Source organism: Carettochelys insculpta, chromosome 8 (assembly GCF_033958435.1).
Source record: "Carettochelys insculpta isolate YL-2023 chromosome 8, ASM3395843v1, whole genome shotgun sequence".
Taxonomy (NCBI): domain Eukaryota; kingdom Metazoa; phylum Chordata; order Testudines; family Carettochelyidae; genus Carettochelys; species Carettochelys insculpta.
The window spans coordinates 72299839-72322102 of NC_134144.1; the positions used below are offsets into that span (position 1 = coordinate 72299839).

Below are 22264 nucleotides of genomic sequence, written 5' to 3' on the forward strand. Positions count from 1 at the left end.
TGAGTGTAGACATCATCCTGTATGGAAATGCACCTGCCTCTGAAGTGGAGCAGGATGGTTACATGGTAGTCCTCAGCAGTTCAAAGAAGAAAATCATTTTCAACCTGCATGGCAGAGGGAAGTCAGGGAGGCAGGAATTAGTTCAGTATTAGTTGGAATTTGGCCAGGAACCATGAAATAATGGTCCCAAGTGGTTAGACATCAGTTTTAAATCTCATCTGAAATAGCGCATGTCCAGTAGGAGAGCACCCTCCAACATCATGCCAGTAGGGGCCCAAGTTCAATAGTCTTCATGCATGTCTGAGTCCCCAAATATCTGCGCGTCCTTTTTGCTCCTGTCTTTTTGCAGCCTATTAAATGATATCTTTCTCTTAAAACATCTGTTAGCATGGGAAGAGGTGTTGAAAAGGCTGTGGATGTTCACTTACTCACATTTTGACGTGATCTCGCTGAGTGATCTTATTAGTGATGGTGATGATTTTTATTTGCAGAGCACCCGGCACAAAAGGAAGACCAACGTGGGCGTGTGGGGGAACCATGCAACAAATATTGTTTCAGTTTTGATTTGAAAGCTAGCTCAGATTCAGCCCAGAGACCTGTGCCGTAGAGGTTGGAGCTAGTATATGGAGGGAGAACCCTGTCCAGGAGCAACACAAAGTGACAAGGCATTTCCACCACTGAGAAGAGCAAAAAAGCTGCTTATTTTCCCTTGCAAATGATGTTGACTAGAAAGCGAACATAAGAGCGGCCAAACTGGGTCAGACCAAAGGTCCATCCAGTGTCTTGTCTTCCGACAGTGGCCAATGCCAGAGGGAATGAACTGAGCAGGTGGTCGTTGAGTGATCCAACACCTGTCACCCATTAAAGACCATGAGATGTTCTCCTGCTCTGAAACAGGGAGATGGATAAGTTTGGTGGATGAACAGCAGTGTGGTTGCATTGGGAGCCAGCAGGACCTAAGTCCCAAACCTGGCTCTGCTAGTGACAGGGTACACTGCCTTCGGCAAATGGCTTCACCCAGGTATGCCGCAGTTTCCCCTCTAGTGAAATGGAGATAACAGCACTCCCTAACAAAATCACGGGGGTTGTGGTGGTTATGGGACTCAATGTGTTGATGTGCTGCATGATCTTAAACCCACTTCCCGGAGGGCATACCACACAGTGAGCCTGAATACCTTCCTACAGACATACTTTAGTTCAGGCACAAGTGACTGAGGTCTGTAGTATTCACTTGGATAATAGGGCACAAGAACTGTTTGCACTGCAAACAAGTACAGGTGATTTTTTTTCTAATGGGTGTTAGGCAGAGGGCCAGAGTGGAGCATCAGAGATATCCTCTCTGGAGTGATGAGTATGAACAAGTCTCACTGCTGGCAACCTCAGTGCAGAGTACCTGGCCTTGGCAGCTACCCCTGATCCCTGAATGCAGTTACTCTGAATCAGGGCACACGCATATCCCCTGGGAACCTGCCTCAGAGGAAGTTTGTACAACTCCTGCTTCAGTGCTTGTGTTCGGTGTCTAAACAGAGGACTTCACTTCCCAGTGCTGTAAATCCAACCACTTCACCAGCAGCAGAAGGCCCTTCGAGTGTAGATTCAGATCTGGAATAGATGGATGGATTTTGCAACCTTCGCAGACCTGTCCCAGAGCCTTCCTGCTGGTTTGTGGCATTAGAAGAGCCAGTGGCAACAAAAAGCTGCCTGATTTCTGGAATTATGGCACATATTAAATAGCTGGGTCCTATATTTCCTACTCCCAGAACTCACCCTGAACAGCAGAGAAGCTGAGGAGGAGGGATAACACAGACACACATACACTGAGCTAACTGGATTTACTTTCCATTTGTGGTCAGAGTTATGAAGGACATCTCTGCCTCGCAAGCACTGATTGCAGCTTCCAGAATACACATATGCTTCTTGGATGCATCTCAGAAGCTGGCTTCTCTTGCCTGGCTAAGATCTCCAAGCTGTCTCCTGGGGAATTCATTAGGACAAATAGGATTTGCTTTTGACTCAGCATTGGGGCTAACATTGTATTTTAATTTTGCAGAGCAACCCCCCGGAGGGACTTTGGGGAGTAAAAAAAGAGGGAAATCATACTTTTCTGCTCACCTCCCTTTCGCATCGTGTTGCCAATCATGCTTCCCCTTTGTGGCCCAGAGCTCAGTTGTTTCGGGGGGTTTCCTAATGAAACCTGGCTGCACTGGCTTAACGTCAGAACTAATGCAACATTCTGGGCTGTTCAGCAGAGGTTGTGCAGTATCATTGGAGCTCTGCAAGGTGCAGAGAGACCCCACCAGTCACAGAGGGCTTTGATTTACAAAGGAGATGAGCAAATGAGACAGAGGGAGGGAGAGAAGGGATAAGAACGGTGGGATAAGGAGACAGAAGGAGATAACATGGAGAGATGGGAAAAGTGTCATTAACGCCATCCCTAGAGGTTTTTAAGTCCTGCTTGACAAAGCCCTGGCTGGGATGATTAGTGGGGGTTGATCCTGCTTTGGGCAGGAGGCTGGACTGGATGGCCGCCTAAGGGCCCTCCCTAGTGTAGTACCCAGAGGTACTGAGACCTCATACTAGGGCAAGTGAAGTCTCTGCTTTACAGGCTTGGCTGAGAGGCAGGGAGCTCATGTGGTAGAACACAGGGCCTCACTCCTAAGGAGTGCAGGTTCAATCCCTAGTACTGGAGGCCTGGGTCTGCTGGTGTTACACTAGGTTTCTATGAACTCTCTCCCTTTGGTAGTTATACTTTACACACAGCAAACAGAAAGAGCCAGGAGGAGGCAAATTTACCTGACACTGAATGCTCCTTTGCATGTGCTTTTCTGCAAATGTGCCAGGAGAACAGTGATTGTTTGCATGTGAGGGGAGGGAGGTTGTTGTCCAGTCAGCTGCATGTATCTCTAGGCACTGGCCTTTGGAGGGCTCAGATATGGGCATGAGGAACAGACACGGAAGAGGAGTAGATATACATCTCGTAAAGCTGGAAGGGAACTTGGGATCCAGTCACCCTGCCCTCTTGGCAGAGCTAAGCACCATCGCTCCCCCCCACGTTTGCCCTTCAAGGATTGAATTCACAATGCTGCATTTAGCACGTCAGCGCTCAAACCACTGAGCTATTCTTCCCATTGCAGCAATAGCTCTTAGCCATGACTGAGCCTGGGTCTCATTGTGGTAGGTGCTGTACAGCTACATAGCCAGATGTTTTGATCCTCACTATGGCAGCGCAGAGTGTTCACAGCAGCCATAATAATATCAGGCCCTTTAAAATAAATCTGAGTATTATATATTTATATTGCACTACCACCTAGAGGCCAGCTGGTGTGGGTCTGCTTTGAGCTAAATGCTGTGCAAAGACATAGTAAGAAATAGTCCTTGCCCCAAGGAACTTACAGGCTAAATTGATAAGACTGAAAACATGTGGAAGGGAGACCAGAGGAGCCTGAGCCATGAGCAGAGCTCCAGGTCTCCTGACTCAAAGCCGAGGGCCCCAGAGCTGGCCCAGTGGGGCCCGGGCGGTGGGTGGGGCCCAAAGCGGCATACTGACAGTGGGGCTCAGCTGGCGGGAGGTGGATGTTATTTTCAGTTGGAGTGCAGGCTCCTGAATTCACAGGGCCCAAGGCAAACCCCTTGCCCTAAGGCCAGACCTGCAGGGCCCTAGCCTCTAAATTACACTACCTTACTTCTCTCTCAAAACAAAAAGCAGTCAAGTAACACTTTAAAGACTAGCAAAATAGTTTATTAGGTGAGCTTTCGTGGGACAGACCCACTTCTTCAGACCATAGCCAGATCAGAACAGACTCAATATTTAAGACACAGAGAACCAAAAACAGTAAGCAAGGAGGACAAATCAGAAAAAAGATAATCAAGGTGAGCAAATTAGAGAGTGGAGGGGTGGGGGGAAAGATCAAGAATTAGATTGAGTTAAGTATGCAGACGAGCCCCTATAGTGACTCAGAAAGTTCACATCCCGATTTAAACCATGTGTTAATGTTCCGAATTTGAATATAAATGTCAATTCGTCCGTTTCCCTTTCTACAAAGGAGCGATAATCTCTTTTCAGTAACACACATACCTTGAGGTCGTTGACAGAATGGCCCATGCCATTAAAATGTTGACTAACTGGTTTGTGGATCTGGAGTGTTTTAATGTCTGTTTTGTGCCCATTGACCCTTTGTCTAAGGGAGTTAGAAGTCTGTCCAATATACAAAGCATCTAGGCGTTGTTGACACATGATGGCATATATGATGTTCTCTCTGTGTAGAATGTATGTATCTCTCCACGTGCTCTGGCAGCTATGGTCCGTATTAAAATCCTGGGTCCTCGGGGGTGTGTGAGTGTGTGTACAAAGATGCAGTAAGGGGAGCATGTGTCCACCTGGTTTCACTTTGGATCAAGACGACGTTGTTTGCAATTTGCACTTTCTTGGCTTTGTACCTCACAGCTGCTTTCTGCACACGTCTGCAAAGCCCGAGGCAACCAGCCTGTCCGCGGGGTGGGGGCAGGCTGCATTTTTCACCCCTCTCTGTCGGCGTGGTGTTCGGTGCGTGCATGGTGCGTGCTCGCTACCCTCTGCGGTGAGCTCATCGGCACGCTGAGGAGCTGCAGATGAAACCGATCAGCAGCATGCGTTTCCGCTGGAAGCTGTGTACTCAGGTGCAGGCTGTGCTTCTGAGGTAATTGCTCAGCCTCTAGCCAAGTCTCTATCCAGAGGGAGCTGCTCTTCCATTCTATAACACCTTGGCATTATTCTGCTCCCAGGAGGCAAAGCAATAAGCGAGTCAAAAGTGCACAAACATGGAATGAATTATCTTTATAGGTAGGCTGTTTCATACTCCCAACTTCTCCTTCTCTTTCCCTGGGGGATGTTTTTTTTCAAAGCGATTGAGATTATTATGCTTCTGGGCAAGACACGAGGGGCCTCTTTAGAAAGGTTTGGAAGTGAGGGACAGTTCTTCTATTGTGTCCAACAAAATCCCTACCCCTTGCATTCCCCAAATCTTTATTCCAGCAGCTGCTTGAGCTCTGAGAAACTCCATGCATCTTTGCACTGGACAAACCAATAAACCCAAGGGCTTTGCGGGAAGAAGACGGCTATCGTGTCTCCTCTAAGAAGACCGAGCGGGACATGATAGTGGTTTTCAAGTACCTAAAAGAGAGTTGCAAGGAAGAGAGAGAAAAACTGGCCTCTCAGGATAGGACAAGAAGCAATGGGCTTAAATTGCAGCAAGGGAGGTTTAGGTTGGACATTAGAAAAAACTTCCTAACTGTCAGGGTGGCTAAGCACTGGAATAAATTGCCTGGGGAGGTTGTGGAATCTCCATCACTGGAGATATTTAAGAGAAGGTTAGACAGACATCTATCAGGGATGGTCTAGACAGTACTTGGTCCTTCCAGGAGGACAGGGGGCTGGACTTGATGACCTCTCAAGGTACCTTCCCGTTCTAGTGTTATTGACTGGTCCTCCGTGCTATTAAATTTTAGCACCCACCCCCTTTGACAGGCAAAGGGTAATTAACACAGCATTGAAAGGCAAGGTAGAGTTGATAGAAGATGCCCTGCCACACAGCAAGGGAATGCCTATCACCAGGACAGGAGTTATTTAATGAATGACAGCAGCCCATTGCTCACCTAGTGTTGCAACTGAGTCACTTTTTCCATTATAAATCCTGAGTGTTTGGACACCGACACATCAGCCTGCAGATGAGCAATATTTATTTTCAAATATTATGTGAAATACTTTTTGTCCTTTCAGAATCCCGGGGCAGGGAGGTTGGGGAAAAAAAACCTGGAATCTTTTCTTTTCTGTACAGTGGCCAAAATATTTGTGCCTGAAACTCGAGCCCCAAACAGGCTGAATTTTAAAGTTTTTTTTTACGGTCAGGATGGCTGCAGCAAAGAAAAACTATCAGTCTTTGCACTCTAGCAATGAAGTTTAAACCCTATGTAAAATACAGTTGAGGGATGAACAGAGTCTATAGAAAAAGAGATGCTTTAGAGGGGCCTGAAGACAATTATTATTATTATTGAGTTCTCATATGGATTCTGATGTACTCTCTGCTCCTATCACTTTGCTGCTCAGTGCTTCAGTAGCCCCAGCTGCAAAACGAGAATCATTTTATTATTATCTTTATTTATTTGTTTTTGGCATTATGGTAGCACCTGTGAGCTCTAATTAAGGACCAGGACACTTTTACACTAGGTGCTATACAAATGAAGAACAGAAAGCCAACCCTCGACTCAGGGAGTTTACAGTTTAAGTATAAAACAAAAAAATGTCTAGAGACAAATAGGGGCCCTCAGTCAAAAAAGGCGGGTGGTGAGTGTGAATTCACCTATGGATGAAGAGTGCAAAGATGAAGACATTCCCAAAGAGAGGAAATCTGCTGCATTTTGCCCAGCTGGCCAATCCACACTTTCACAGTGGTTCCCAACCTGGGGTCTGCAGACCACTGGGGAGTCGGTGAGGATATTGCAGGGGGTCTTTGAAAAAAAATAAAAGGTAAATAAAAATGATCATAGAAAATAAGTCGTTAATGAATTACAAAGTTACAAACCATTATGATTTTTAAATTAAATATCTTCCAATACTCTTATGAACATCTGTTTGGAAATATAGGACGTGTACATAGAATCTAGAACTGGATTTGATGGGGTCTGTGAATGGTTTGGAGGGGGTGATTGGGGGTCTGTGCTCGTGAAAAGGTCATGGACCACTGGGCTATCTGATACACTGTGTCGGTAGGAATAAAGGGAGAGCCAACAGATTGCTCAGAAAATCCCAGGCCTGCTGGGTGACACCAGATCCGTGCAAAGGGTTGTCTAAAATGCTTAGCAATCTGTAGCAGTGGAACTCTCCTGATCATTGCCTACCAGTGTTAATGCTCCTCATTCGACTGTCAGACCAGCCTCACAGCTGGGTGGGTTACAGTTACACCAACTGTGGCCAGTAGCCAGGTCAGTCTCATACTGAAACAGGGCCTCACAGAAGAGCCACGTTGTTGCTGTCAGGCTCCAGTTTCCTTGCTCTGTGGATTTCAGAGGCGCAACATGAGCTTGAGAGTGGGGCTTGGGAGTAGGTGTGGATTGGACCCATATGGAGTTGAACTTCTTAAAGCTTTTGTGATTTCATCAGTGGGCTTTGCTGGATTTCACAGTGCCACGTGCAGCAGGGGCCTGACCAAACCCACTTTGGAAGGTTCCCAGATACTTTGGACTGGGGCCTCCTAAGAACCTAGAGCAATGGTTTCCAACCTGGCAATTCAACAAGACAAACGATTCCAGGGTACAGCCACTTTTTGCAATTTAATCGATTGTTCATAAACATCACCCCTCCCCACCAGCCAGTTGGAGCTGGAACGCAACATTTAAACCACATCCAAGTTCCAACAGGTTCCCGCACTCCCTCTCTCCCTTTCTCCCTGTTTGCCACAACAGGGAGTGAGGATGGCTCCCTACCAGCCCGTTCAGGCTGGGAAGCAGCATTTCAGTTGCCTCCTGGAGCACACAGGCTCCTGCAGGGTCAGCATTTCCTCTCCCGGTGGTACTTCCTATGCCAATACCTAAATCGCACACTTGGACAGCACACCACTGTGTTATGGCACACCAGTTGAAAACCACTGACCTAGAGTTTTCACCAGCCCTTTCCTGCCATGTTCTGGAGAACAAACAAGGAGCCTCCGCCTTTGGCTTCTATTCAATAGGATGAAATTTCACTTAGCACAGTGGCAGACTGCCATGTATTGTTACTACAGATGAGCCCACGCTATGGTATTCAGATTCCACTATGGGTTTCCAACACCCCAAGGTGGGAACCCATGCCTACATGCATTGTACTGAGTCATAATGAGATTCATACACAGACACTGATCACCTCTGGCATGTGCAACTGCAGGGACAGAAACCAGTCAGTGCTTGGCTCCCCCGTGGCTCAGACCAACATGAAAATCACTAGCATGAGACAAGGCACAGAATGCATCACTTAGGGTATCTCTTTGCTACTGGGAAGATCGATGCGGTTGTGGTGGATCTCCCGGAGTTCAATTTAGCCATCTGGTAGGGCAGCCCTAAATCAAACTCATGGGGCACCTCTGTCAGTGCTGGTATTGCTGATCCTCTCAAGGAATAAGAGAAATCAGTGGGAATGTTTGCTCCCATCACCTACCCCAGTGGAGATGGCACAGAACCTTGAATTAAGGTACGTCGACTCCAGCTATGTAATTAACACAGCTGGAGTTGTGTATCCTAATTCAACCTTCCCCTTTAGTGTAGCCTTGGCCTTAGGGATCATAGCATCATAGAATACTAGGACTGGAAGGGACTTCGAGAGGCCATTGAGTTCAGTTTCCTGCCCCAATGGCAGGACCAACTACTGTCTAAACCATCCCTGATAGACGTCTATCTAACCTGTTCTTAAATATCTCCAGAAATGGAGATTCCACAACCTCCCTTGGCAATTTATTCCAGTGTTTGACCACCCTGACAGTTAAGAACATTTTCCTAATGTCCAACCTAAACTTCCCTTGCTGCACTTTAAGTCCATTGCTTCTTGTTCTATCTTCAGAGGCCAAAAAGAACATTACCAAAAAGGTTTTCTCCCTCCTCCCTATGACACCGTTTTAGATACCTGAAAACTGCTATCATGTTGCCCCTCAGTCTTCTCTTTTCCAAACTAAACAAGCTTAATTCTTTCAGACTTTCTTCATAGGTCATGTTCTCTAGACCTTTAATCATTCTTGTCGCTCTTTTCTGGTCCCTCTCTAATTTCTCCACATCTTTCTCAAACTGCGGTGTCCTAACCAGCACAGAGTAGAGCGGAAGAATGACTTCTCCAGTCTTGTTCACAACACACCTGTTAATGCATCCCAGAATCATGTTTTTTTTGCAACAGCATCACACTGTTGACTCATATTTAGCTTGTGTTTCACTATAACCCCTAGATCCCTTTCTGCTGTAGTCGTTCCTAGACAGTCTCTCCCCATTCTGTATGTGTGAAACTGATTGTCCCTTCCCAAGTGGAGCACTTTGCATTTGTCCTTATTAAACTTCATCCTGTTTACCTCAGACCATTTCTCCCATTTATCCTGATCATTTTGAATTATGACGCTATCCTCCAAAGCAGTTGCAACCCCTCCCAGCTTGGTGTCATCTGCAAACATAATAAGTGTACTTTCTATGCCAATACCTAAATCGTTCATGAAGATATTGAACAGAAGTGCTCCTAAAACAGACCCCTGCGGAACCCCACTTGTTATACTTTTCCAGTAGGATTGAGAACCATTAAGAACTACTCTCTGAGTATGGTTACCCATCCAGTTATGCACCCACCTTATAGGAGCCTCATCTAAATTGTATCTGCCTAGTTTTTTGATAATAATATCATGCAAGACCGTATCAAATGCTTTACTAAAGTCTAGGTATGCCACATCTACTGCTTCTCCCCTATCTACAAGGCTCGTTATCCTAACAAAGAAAGCTGTCAGATTGGTTTGACATGATTTGTTCTTTACAAATCAACGCTGGCTGTTCCCTATCACCTTACCACCTTCCAAGTGCTTGCAGATGATTTCTTTAATTACCTGCCCCATTATCTTTCCTGGCACAGAAGTTAACTAAACTACTGGCCTGTTGTTTCCTGGGTTATTCTTATTCCCCTTTTTATAGATGGGCACTATATTTGCCCTTTTCCAGTCTCCTGGAATCTCTCCTGTCTCCCACGATTTTCCAAAAATGATAGATAAAGGCACAGATACCTCCTCTATTAGCTCCTTGAGTATCCTAGGATGCATTTCATCAGGCCCTGGTAACTTGCAGACATCTAATTTTTCTAAGTGATTTTTAACTTGTTCTTTTTTTCATTTCAACTTCTAACCCTACCCCTTTCCCACTAGCATTCACTCTGTTGGGCATTCCTTCATCAGACTTCTCAGTGAAGACCGAAACCAAGAAGTCATTAAGCATCTGCCGTTTCCAAGTTCCCTGTTACTGTTTCTCCCTCCTCACTGAGCAACAGCCCGACCCTGTTCCTGGTCTTCCTCTTGTTTCTAATGTATTTATAAAAAAGCCTTTGTGTCTCCCTTTATGCCTGTAGCCAGTTTGAGCTCATTTTGTAATCTTGCTCCTGCATTCTTGTGGTGGAAGATGCCCAGCTACCTGTCTCTGATCCCAAATGGGGATGGCCTTCCTTCTTGACCAGATTGAAAGTCCAGGCAAGTCAATGAGACCCTTTCTGTTCACTTTGGTAGGTTGCGCTGTGGGCCCTTTGTAAGGGGAAAGGTGTTGCAGGGCTACAGTCTTCCAGTGTCCCAGGTGAGTTGGAATAGGAAGGGAGGAGTGGCTAAGATGGGCTAGTGCGTGTAGTAACATCTTTGATTGAAACAACTTCTGTTGGTGGAAGAGGCAAGCTTTTTAGCTAAACAGAGCTCTCCTTCAGGTGTGAAGAGTGGAACAGATATGGGTGTCCATCCCATTGCTTGGCTGCTCCAGTAATACTTTTCTTACAATCACATTTTCATACATTGGGATCAGTGGGGTTTTTTTTGATGGTACTTGCCAGTATCAAATACTTGCAACTTGGCAGCCCCAACCATGGGATTGGCTGGAAGGGGTGGGAGGAAATGGAGAGCTGGCAGGGGATGGCTCCTCTTTTTTTTTTCCCCCCCACAAAAAGGGTGCATTGGATGATACACATTTCTGTGGGAACTCCTCATAGCGCCTGCTGCTCTGGATTATGCAATGGTCTTTTTGCAGTAGGACAGATAAATAAATTAGATATATGGACTAAAAACGATACAGTACAGGTTGAACCTCTTTAATCCAGACCTCTCACATCCGGCAACATCTGTAATTAGGCATGATTTTAGTTAGCCGGACAACCAAGTTTCCCGTGGTCCCATAAAGTTTGTTTCCAGCCAGCAGTCCTGGCTCTCAGTGTTCTGTGCTGTTATTTAGCTGTACTTTATTTCAAATGTCTTCTGAGCCCAATAAATAGTGGAAGTGTTAGTAATGTGCTAGAAAATATTGACCTCCCATTGTCCAGCACATTCTCTTTTCTGGCACCACTCAGGTCCAAAGGGTGCCAGATTAGAGAGGTTCAACCTGTACAACACGGCAACACAGAGTATTATTGAAAGTATAATTTACATGATCTATCTATAGAAAATGATAAAATTTTATTTAGTATACAAAAAAGATACTTTGGTTAAATTCAGTATCCTGGCAAAATTCAAGTTGGAATAATATATGCCCTGCACCTTATGTATGAAACTATATTCTTTCCTTTAGCTCTTACAAAACTTACTAAGTGTTAAAGGCACTAAATGGACCTGGTGTATTTCAGTTAGGCTGCACTTTGTTACTTGAACATTTATTCAATCATAGATTTGGTCAGGAAATGGTTTTCCCATCCCATGAGAATATTTGTGAAAAACGTTCCCATCTTGAATCAGAAAAAGAAAAAGCTGAAATATCATTTTTTTTCACAAACAGATAATTGTTAGGATACACACTAACACAGCTACCTGTCTGTTGCTGAGAATAATAAGAAGATGTAATCAATCAAACCATTTAGTTTCAATATTTGCAAGTGTTCATTTTTATTTTGACCTTTAAATGCCTATTTTATTTATTTTTTCACTATTTACATTTCATTTCAGTAATTTGAAAATATCGTGTTTGAATTTTGATCTTTTAAATTATTGTTATTTTTCTTTTTTCAAATGTTTTCTGATTTTCAGCACAGACCCTTTCTCGGGAACAGCACTGGCTTCAATGCATTGGCAATACATTCTGTTGGATAATTAAAAACCTGATTTTTACTTCAGCTTTTATTTATATCATAGTTGTATCTAAGGTCCTATCCAAGATAAGGACTCCATATCCATGGGTGCTTTAACTTACAGATTACCCTCCCATGCTTTTTGATCCTATGACCGTACCAGTGTTAATAAGTCACTTCACTTTGAAGAATCCTTAAGAACATATATTAAGTTAGGCTTGGTCTACACTGGGCAGGTAAGTCGACTACAGATACACAAGTCTAGCTAGAGCAATTGCATAGCTCAAATTGACTTATCTGCAATTGATTCACCTGGCCATCCTTGCTGAGTTTCTCCCATCGACCTCCCTTACTCCTTGTGACAGCCAATCCCTGCTAGGTCAATTTTGCGCATCTCTACCAGGCACGTGAAATGGAAACCCCAGAAGATTGACGCTGCTCCAGTTCAGACTAGAGGTGTGTAAACAGACACTTACACCAAGGTCCTCTAACAACCCTACATGGATGCAGCAAGTGTGAACCAAAATGTTCCTAGTTTGCTTTAATGCATTCTGATTATCTCCAGTATCCTCACTGCACAACCATCCTTATGTGGGAAATTTGCTTCTGAATCAAGTAATTCCTAACCTGACTTATCACTCTGAGTCTGTGAACAACTGTCAACCTCTTCCGTTTTGGACTAGTTTCTCCCACACCCCACAAAGTGGGGATGATGCCCTTAGTTTTGCAGAATTATCTCATAATAATTTGCCTAGAGCTGCTCTTCTCACAGGCTGACACACACACAACAGGGTTAGGGTATAAAAAGTGGTGGTTTCTCTTTATCTTCTAGGACAGGGTCAGCAACCTTTCTCAGGCAGAGAGTCGAAATTTGACCTTTTGACGTCTATGTACAGTGCAAGTGCTGGTAATACTTTTTAAAGTCACTAATAATCCTCCTTACAACAGCTTCATAGAGTCTTAGGGCTGGAAGGACCCCAGGAGGTCATCTAGTCCAGCCCCCTGCTTCAAGCAGGATCAACCCCAGCTTAGTCATCCCAGCCAGGACGTTATCAAGCTAGGACTTAAAAATCACTAGGGATGGAGAATCTACCACATCTCTAGGCAACGCATTCCGGCGCTTCACCACCCTCCTGGGGAAGTAGTTTTTCCTAATATCTAACCTACACCTCTCCCTCTTCAACTTCAGACCATTGCTCCTTGTTCTGCCATCTGTCACCACTGAGAACAGCTTCCCTCCAGCCTCTTTAGAGCCCCGCTTCAGGAAGTTGAAGGCTGCTATCAAATCACCCCTCAGTCTTCTCTTCTGTAAACTAAATAGGCCCAAATCCCTCATCCTGTCCTCATAGGTCATGTGCTCCAGACCCTTAATCATTTTTGTTGCCCTCCGCTGAACCCGCTCCAGCACATCCACATCCTTTTATACTGGGGGGCCCAAAACTGGACAAAATATACCAGATGTGGCCTCACCAGTGCTGAATAGAGGGGAACAACCACTTCTCTAGATCTGCTTGCAATGCTCCTCCTAATGCATACTAACATGACATTAGCTTTCTTGGCTACAAGGGCACACTGTTTACTCATATTTTGCCTTTCATCCATAATAACCCCTAGGTCCCTTTCTGCTGTACTGCTGCCTAGCCAGTCAGTCCCCAGCCTATAAGAGTGCTTGAGATTCTTCCATGCCAAGTGCAGCACTCTACACTTCTCCTTGTTGAACCGCACCAAATTATTTTGGCCCAATCCTCCAATTTATCCAGGTCACTCTGAATCCTATGTCTACCCTCCAATGAATCTACCTCTCCCCCTAGCTTAGTGTTGTCTGAAGCTTCCTGAGGGTGCAATCCAGTCCCTCGTCCAGGTGATTAATAGAGATGTCGAACAATACCAGCCCTAGAACCAAGCTTGGGGACGCTCTACTTGGAACCAACCCCCATCCAGCTAATGATCCATTTACCACTAGCCGCTGGGCCCAACCATCAAGCCATCTTTCTCTCCATCTTATAGTCCATGGATCCAATCCATACTTTCTCAACTTATGGGCAAGAATGTTGTGGAAGACTGTATAAAAAGCATTGCTGAAGTCAAGTTATATCACATTCATTAACCATGTAGGTGGTGGTTGGTGGCATTAGCTGGTCTTTTGTTAATCCACAAGTGCCATGGCTTTGTGCAAGCTCCCATCTGCATGGGGGAGGAGGGGCAGGGCTGAGCTCCCATCTTGTGTGCCGATGAAAATCGGTTCACATGCCATTCTTGGCATGCGTGCCGGGGTCGCTGACTCCGTTAAGAGATAATTGCCTGACTGTGACCACTATGCAAGAGAGATCCGGGACTGGGGATACCTGCCTAATAGTCTCTAATCTACTACACAGGATGAAGCTCTGCAAAAAATACGTGCAGCCAATCTCTTAAAGGAATCAGGGTAGCAGCATTAAGTCTGGGCCTCTGTGCTGGCTTTTAAGAGAAGGTAGCACCCAGTTATTGTTCAGCTGAAACATCTGCATGACCTCGAAGGTGAAAGTGTCTGGCCAGATGAGATCTTTGAATCTGCACAAAAGTCCTCCGTTTATCCTCCTGCCCTCTCGGGTACTGTGTTTTTCAAGAGCAATTAAGCTAAAAGCTGTCTTCCTTCAAGGTTTGCGTCAAGCAGTGGCGGAAAGGAGAGGCTATGGCCCTGGACAGGGGGACTACTGGCAAACCTTTAACACTTCACATATGTATGGAAATGTCAGGCTCAGTTAGCTTAAAATGAATAGCCATAAGCCAGTTCTTGGTCCGCTCCTCCTGCCAAGTTCTCCAGAGCTTGCTGGATGAGCCAACAGCCCTCTGCCAAGATGCTCTGCTGAAGGTTGCTCATTCCCCCTCTTTACCTGATTTCCAGCTAAACAGGAAGAGTTTTATTCTTCAGTGGGACATGGTCCTTTTGTGTCAGAAAGAACCTGATGGAGCCAAAGGATTCCTGATCCCATTTCAATGAAATAGTTTACAGAGTACCAGGCTGTGTCCCCAGCCTCATCCTCTGTGGACTTGTGCTTGGCTCTCATGACAGCGAGTGAGGGTGATCTGCTGAAGATTGACACCTGGCAAAGTGCCTGTGAGATGCAAGTGTCCTGTCCCCTGAGAGGATGCACCTCCCTGCAGCTTTGCTACTCTCTCTCAGGTGACTGGGGTGTCGGAGGAGGCCTCTCAAATGGTCAGAGAAGGCGTCAGGCCTCGGGGTTGCAGTGAGTGTCTAGGATCCAAGGGCTACGGTCAGAGTCAATATTTTGAATCTGGAGCCCAGGGTAAAGCCAAGATCAGGAGCAGGATTCCAGAGCGGAGGCCAGAGAAGAGTCGAACCAGACAGCAGGAGCGAGCAGCAGGCAATGAGGGCTCCAGGCAGGGACAGGACAGAAGCAAGACTGGAAGCAATGCAGGGGTGGCAGGAGCAAGAAAACACAGGAGCAGGCACAGTGCAGTGCAGGAGCCCAGAGCATGCTGCAAATTGCTGAAGCTGGCTTTAATGCTGGCCTGCTGCCCCCCCTCCAGTCAAGCAGGTGGTTTGGTGAATCAGATAATTCCTCAGATGAGGCTACCTGGAGACTAGCTCTATGGCAGGCCCTGCTTCCTGACGCTCTCACCTGCTCCTGCCCTGGGTTCCCACCCTTTTTCCCTGTAAGCTGAGCACTTGGACGACCGCCCAGGAGAGATTCAGGTGCCACCCGGCTGATTGGCAGACTGCCCAAAGCCACCCATAGTGGGCAGTGTGTGATTCTATGGGTGGTGCACATCCACACATGTCTAAGTGCACAGAACAAAATTTATTCCTCCTGTGGATAAAAAAACAGAGGGAAGACTGGCTCCCGCCAACTTCTTCCATGGTGCCTGAGTCCTGACCTCGCACTTCACTTCACAGGTGTGCCAATGTGCCTCTGTCCTCGCCTGCGGAACCTCCTGCCATTCCACCCACTTCTCAGGCACTACCTAGTCCACTCGAAACCTATCGCCTGGGCTGGAACTCCTGCTCAGCTGATCCAGACCTAGGACAACTTTCCTTTGCACGGCTCTGTCAGCTGCCTTTTTACGACTGCATTTCTCAAGCCCAGCCACTGTTGCTGGTGGTTATCCGACGTGGACATTTGTCTGCTAATATCCAGGTGCCAGCAGCACACAGCTGGGTTGGAAAATACTTTCCTCTGCTCTTAACATTCCTGGTGGCGTTCTTCCTCTCCTGTTCAGCTGTATTATGGCACGTCTCCTCTAGAGGCCCAGTGCGACCTGCCAAAAAGGTTCCCTTAAACAGAGGCCAACAAAAACACATTGCTGATGTTTAGTTGGAAAGCGGCAATGGCAGCAAAGCCAATATTGTAACAAGGCGCGCCCACAAAACGTGCCCCTTTCTAACCTGTGATAAAACCTGAATCCAGGGGCTGTGCAGAGAGGAGAGTGAATAGATTAATTCATTGTCCCGTTCAAACAACGCCTTTCTCTTTTAGTGACTGCTAAGGAGCTGGCCGAAACAAACTCCTACTAAATGTACTTGCTAGAAATATTTATGCCTTGCCAGCAGGTGCATTAATAGCCCAGGAGTTCAAGAAAGGTAGAAATACCATTCAGCAGATATTGGCACTAAGATAGTGGAGAAACCTCAACGAAAGAACAAGAACATCTACACTTGGTTCGTCAATTTTCAGAAGACATTTGACAGTATAGATCAGAAAGTGATTGGGTGGTCTTGGAGTTGTATGGAGTGGACAGCAGACATACGGTTGTTGAAGTATATCAGTGACAATGTGGAGGCAGTGGTGAGACCGTGGGGAGTTGAAAGTTGGTTTAGAATGAGTAAAGGTATGAGACAAAGAGCTCCGACATTGCTGAGTAGCTTCATCATGCATCTAGAGAGAGGGCTGGACAAGATCAAGGGAGAGGTAGAAGGGATAGCTGTGCATGGGAAAAGAATTATCAACTTGAGGTTTATGAGTGATACAGTTATCATTGAGAAAGATGACGAGAAGCTAGTGAAAATGGTGCAGGTGCTAAATGAGGAAGGGAAGTAGTACGGGTTGATCATGAATATTGATAAAACAAAACCATTTGTATTGCAGATAAGGAAATAGAAAAGAAGATCAGCGTAGATGGCATTGAACTAGAGAATGTAGAGAAGTTCACATATCTGGGGAGCAACATAACATATGATATAGACTGTAAGAAGGAAATAGCAACTGGAATAGCAAAAGCAAGAGCAAGTCTGAAGACGATGGCTAAGATCTGGAAAAGCAAAGTGATTAGTTTAGGAATGAAGCTTTGTGTCTTGAAAACGTGTGTATTCAACTGCATGTTGTACAGATGTGAGACATGGGTGATAACAAAAGATTCGAAGAGAAGGATATTGGCATTCGAGAGGAGTTACTATAGAAAGATCGTGAGACTAGGATGAATGCAGAAGGTCACCAACAAGAAATAATATCCGAAGATCCATCCGAAAGAGAACCTACTGCAGAAAGTTGTACAATAGAAGTTACAGCCATTTGGGCATATTTGCAGAATGAACAATGAACGAAAAATCAAGACCTTGGTATTCGGCATAATGGATGGTTCAAATAGGAGAGGCAGACCCCACAGAAGATGTGTAGATGATATAGTAGATTGGTGTGGAGCTAGTTTACAGAAACTAAGCCACTCCACACTGTACAGCGAAAGACAGAAGGAAATAGTGAGAGAGGCATCAGACGCCAACGGGCACTGAGCCCATGTTTGTTGTTGATGATGAAGATGATGATGAGTTTTATCATGAAGGAGAGAGCAAGTTATCCCTCCCACCCTGCTACGGGATAATTGTTTCTGGGGGACTCTGGAAAGCTGCTAACTCGTTAGGCAGATAATGCCTGAGGTAGGCAATAAGGCCTGAAAGCTGAGGTTAACTCCTTGTTCACCAGGAATCAGTTCTGGGTTCTGTTCATGCTTTTCGTAGAGATTCCCTGCGTGACCTTGAGTAAGTCACTTAATCTTTGTGCTACAGTTCTTCACTGAGAGATGGGTGTAAGGATGGGTGATAGTATTGTGTAGCTGGATTTTGAAGTCTTTGGGTCATGGATGGTCTCTTATGGGCATCGCCTAGCATGGTGGAGCCCTTGTCTCAGTTGCCACCTTCAGGTGCTCCTAGAATATAAAAAATAAAGTCCTTCTGTCACAACCCCACAGCAACATACATAGCTGCACACACCAAGCTAAACTTCCAGTCTCGAGGGCTCTCCCCTGATTTCTCTTTGTCTGACTCCGAGGTCGTAAACGCTTCAAGGCAGAGAGTAACTTTCCACTGTGGGAATAGTGCAACACTGTGGTCATACTCCCAGCCTTTCTGGCACTGTTGTGGCCGCAGCCAGAGTTCTGTGTCTTGTTCTGGGCACCCCACTGTGGAAAAGATGTGGACAAACTGGAGAGAATCCAGAGGAGAGCAACAAAAAAGATTGTTTGTCGTTCACTCTGCAAATATGCCCAACTAGCTGTAACTTCTGTTGTCCAACATTCTGCAGTAGGTTCTCTTTTGGCTGTATCTTCGGATATAATTCCTTGTTGGTCACCTTCTGGATCCATCCTATTCTCAGGATCTTGCTACAGAAAACCTGACCTAGAAGTGGACTGTAATCAATTGTTCTCCCCATCTCCTGCAGATATGACAATAAGTGATAAATTTAGTCTTCAGCAAGGGAGAATGCTTTGCCTGAGCAGGGACTTGAACCCTGGACCCTCAGATTAAAAGTCTGATGTTCTACCAACTGAGTCTCCTTGAACTGTGCACATACCACAATCTGTGCATCACAAACACATTCTTCCAAACAAAGCCACAGCACAGAGTGTTGTGGAGACACCCACGCTCAAAGCACTGGCATCAACTAGATGTGGTCATCACTAGGCGTAATAACCTCAAAAACATCCTTCTGACACGCAGCTCTCATAGTGCTGACTGTGATACAGATCACTCGCTAGTTTGCTCCAAGCTCAAGCTGAGACCCAAGAAGCTGTACCGCTCTAAACCTGCTGGAAGGCCCCGCATTGATGCCAGAAAGACGGCAAACTCGGAGAAAGCTGAAAAGTTCAGAGAGACCCTCCAGGAAAATCTGTGCAGTGGCCCTGGGGGTGCCGATGTGACATCCAAATGGCAACATCTGAGGGATACAGTTTACAACACGGCCTTGTCGGTGTTTGGAAGAAGAGCTAGAAACACGAATGACTGGTCCGAAGCTAACTCCGATGAGACGATTCCAGTCATTGAAAAGAAGCGCGCTGCACTCCTGGGCTACGTCTACACGTGTAACCAACATCGAAATAGCTTATTTTGATGTTGCGACATCGAAATAGTCTATTTCGATGAATAACGTCTACACGTCCTCCAGGGCCGGCAACGTCGATGTTCAACTTCGACGTTGCTCAGCCCAACATCGAAATAGGCGCTGCGAGGGAACGTCTACACGTCAAAGTAGCACACATCGAAATAGGGATGCCAGGCACAGCTGCAGACAGGGTCACAGGGCGGACTCAACAGCCAGCCGCTCCCTTAAAGGGCCCCTCCCAGACACAGTTGCACTAAACAACACAAGATACACAGAGCTGACAACTGGTTGCAGACCCTGTGCCTGCAGCATAGATCCCCAGCTGCCGCAGAAGCAGCCAGAAGCCCTGGGCTAAGGGCTGCTGCCCATGGTGACCATAGAGCCCCGCAGGGGCTGGAGAGAGAGCATCTCTCAACCCCCCAGCTGATGGCCGCCATGGAGGACCCAGCAATTTCGACGTTGCGGGACGCGGATCGTCTACACGGTCCCTACTTCGACGTTGAACGTCGAAGTAGGGTGCTATTCCTATCTCCTCATGAGGTTAGCGACTTCGACGTCTCGCCGCCTAACGTCGAAGTTAACTTCGAAATAGCGCCCGACGCGTGTAGACGCGACGGGCGCTATTTCGAAGTTGGTGCCGCTACTTCGAAGTAGCATGCTCGTGTAGACGCAGCTCTGGAGTACAAACGCTCACCGAGCCAGAGTACCCAGCAAGCACTTAGAGAGGCCAGAAGAACAGTACAGCAGACAGCCAGGCGCTGTGCCAACAACCACTGGCTCCAGTTATGCAGCAGCATCCAGACCTGTGCTGACTTTGGTAATCTCAGAGGAATGTACGAGGGTATGAGGAAGGCATTAGGACCCACCCAGAACAAGATGGCACCTCTGAAATCCAAATCTGGTGAAGTCATCGCTGACAAAGCCAAACAGATGGAGCGCTGGGTCGAGCACTACTCCGAGCTGTACTCACGCGAGAACGTTGTGGTTGACGCAGCCCTCGATGCCGTCGAGCTCCTACCAGTAATGGACGAACTGGATCAAGAACTGACAGCGGATGAACTGAAAAGAGCCATCGACAGCATTGCAGCAGGAAAGGCCCCTGGCCAGGATGGTATACCACCAGAGGTAATCAAATGTGCCGCGGACACACTCCTGGAACCCCTACATGAGCTACTGTGCCTGTGCTGGAAAGAGGGTGAGGTTCCACAGGATATGCGCGACGCTAACATTGTAACATTGTATAAGAACAAAGGAGACAGAAGCGACTGCAACAACTACCGTGGAATCTCCCTCCTAAGTGTCACTGGTAAACTGTTCACTCGCGTCATCCTTGGCAGACTCCAGAAGATTGCTGAGAGGGTGTACCCCGAATCGCAGTGCGGATTCCGCGCAGAGAGGTCTACCGTTGACATGGTCTTCTCTCTAAGGCAGCTGCAGGAGAAGTGCAGGGAGCAGAGGAAGCCACTCTACATGGCCTTCATCGACCTGACCAAGGCCTTTGACTTGGTCAGCAGGGATGGTCTGTTCAAACTGCTCCACAAGATAGGCTGTCCTCCACGGTTACTCAAGATGATGCAGTCGTTCCACGAAGACATGAGAGGAACTATCCAATATAACGGCGTGTTATCGGATGCTTTCAGAATCAGGAGTGGCGTCAAACAAGGATCCGTGCTTGCTCCGACATTGTTCGAGATCTTCTTCGCACTCCTCCTGAAGCATGCCTTTGGATCTTCCACAGAGGGCATCTTGCTGCACCCAAGATCTGATGGGAAACTGTTTAACCTTGCAAGGCTGAAAGCTAAGTCTAAGGTGCGAGAAGTCCTCATCAGAGACATGCTGTTCGCAGACGATGCTGCTGTAGTGTCTCACACAGAAGACCAGCTTCAAAAACTACTGGATCAGTTCTCCAATGCGTGCAAGGACTTTGGGCTTACCATCAGCCTAAAGAAGACAAACGTACTCGGTCAGGATGTTGCTGAATCCCCATCAATCAGCATTGACAACTATACATTAGAGGTCATCCACGAGTAATTTTACCTCGGGTCCACCATCACTGACACCCTGTTGTTGGACACTGAGCTCAATAGGAGGATTGGAAAAGCAGCCACAACTCTGTCCAGACTCAGCAAGAGAGTGTGGAATAACAACAAGCTGTACACTCACACTAAAATGCAAGTCTACAGAGCCTGCATCCTCAGCACCCTCCTTTATGGCAGCGAGACTTGGACCCTGTATGCCCGCCAGGAAAAGAGGCTGAACGTCTTCCACTTGCGCTGCCTCAGGCGCATCCTTGGAATATCATGGAAGGACAGAGTGACCAACACTGCCGTCCTCGAGCAAGCTGGAATCCCAACCATGCACACCCTCCTCAGGCAGCGTCGGCTCCTCTGGCTTGACCACGTCCACAGGATGAATGATGGAAGGATTCCAAAAGACATCCTGTATGGTGAGCTAGCCTCTGGCAAAAGACCTCCCGGACGCCCCCAGCTGTGCTACAAAGATATCTGCAAGAGAGACCTCAGAGAGGTAGACATCGAGCTGGACAACTGGGAAGAACTAGCAGATGACCGCAGCAGATGGAGACAGGGGTTACACAAGGGCCTTCAGAAGGGCGAGATGAAGATCAGACAGCTAGCAGAGGAGAAGCGAGCGCACAGAAAGCACAATAAGGACTTGCCAGACACCCACTACATCTGCAAGAGATGCAGCAAGGACTGTCACTCTTGTGTGGGTCTTCATAGTCACAATAGACGCTGTAAATGAAGTCCTCAATTGCAACTTTAAAGGGCGCAATCCATAGTCTATGCAGACTGAAGGATGCCTACTACTACTACTACTAGCAAGGGAGATTGAGGTTACATATTAGGAAAAGCTTTCGAACACTTAAAATAGTTAAACGCTGGATTAGATTATCAAGAGAGGTTGTGGAATCCTCATCATTGGCTCAGAGTTGTAGGAACTGGTTGGACAAACACTTGTGAGGGATGGTCTTAGCTTACTTTGTCCTGCCTCTGCACAGAAGGTCAGACTTGGTGACCTCTCCAGCTTCCTCCCAGCCCTACAGTCCTCTGATTTTCTGAAGGGCTTTGTGTTTCTCCTCTTTGTAAATAGGGACACTGACACAGAGCTCTGGGCCCCAGTTTGGGTTTCATGGGAACAAAGCCAATTGAAAAAA

General features: G+C 46.6%; 1 long non-coding RNA gene across 1 annotated transcript in view; it reads right to left on the minus strand.

The window, feature by feature from the left end:
• Positions 1-4: 4 nt before the first annotated feature.
• The window catches only part of LOC142017107 (uncharacterized), a 361994-nt gene continuing 339734 nt past the window's right edge, over positions 5-22264 (minus strand). Inside the window, exon 3 of the long non-coding RNA XR_012646441.1 lies at positions 5-104. This is a non-coding gene — a long non-coding RNA (uncharacterized LOC142017107). The remainder of the gene's footprint in view (positions 105-22264) is intronic.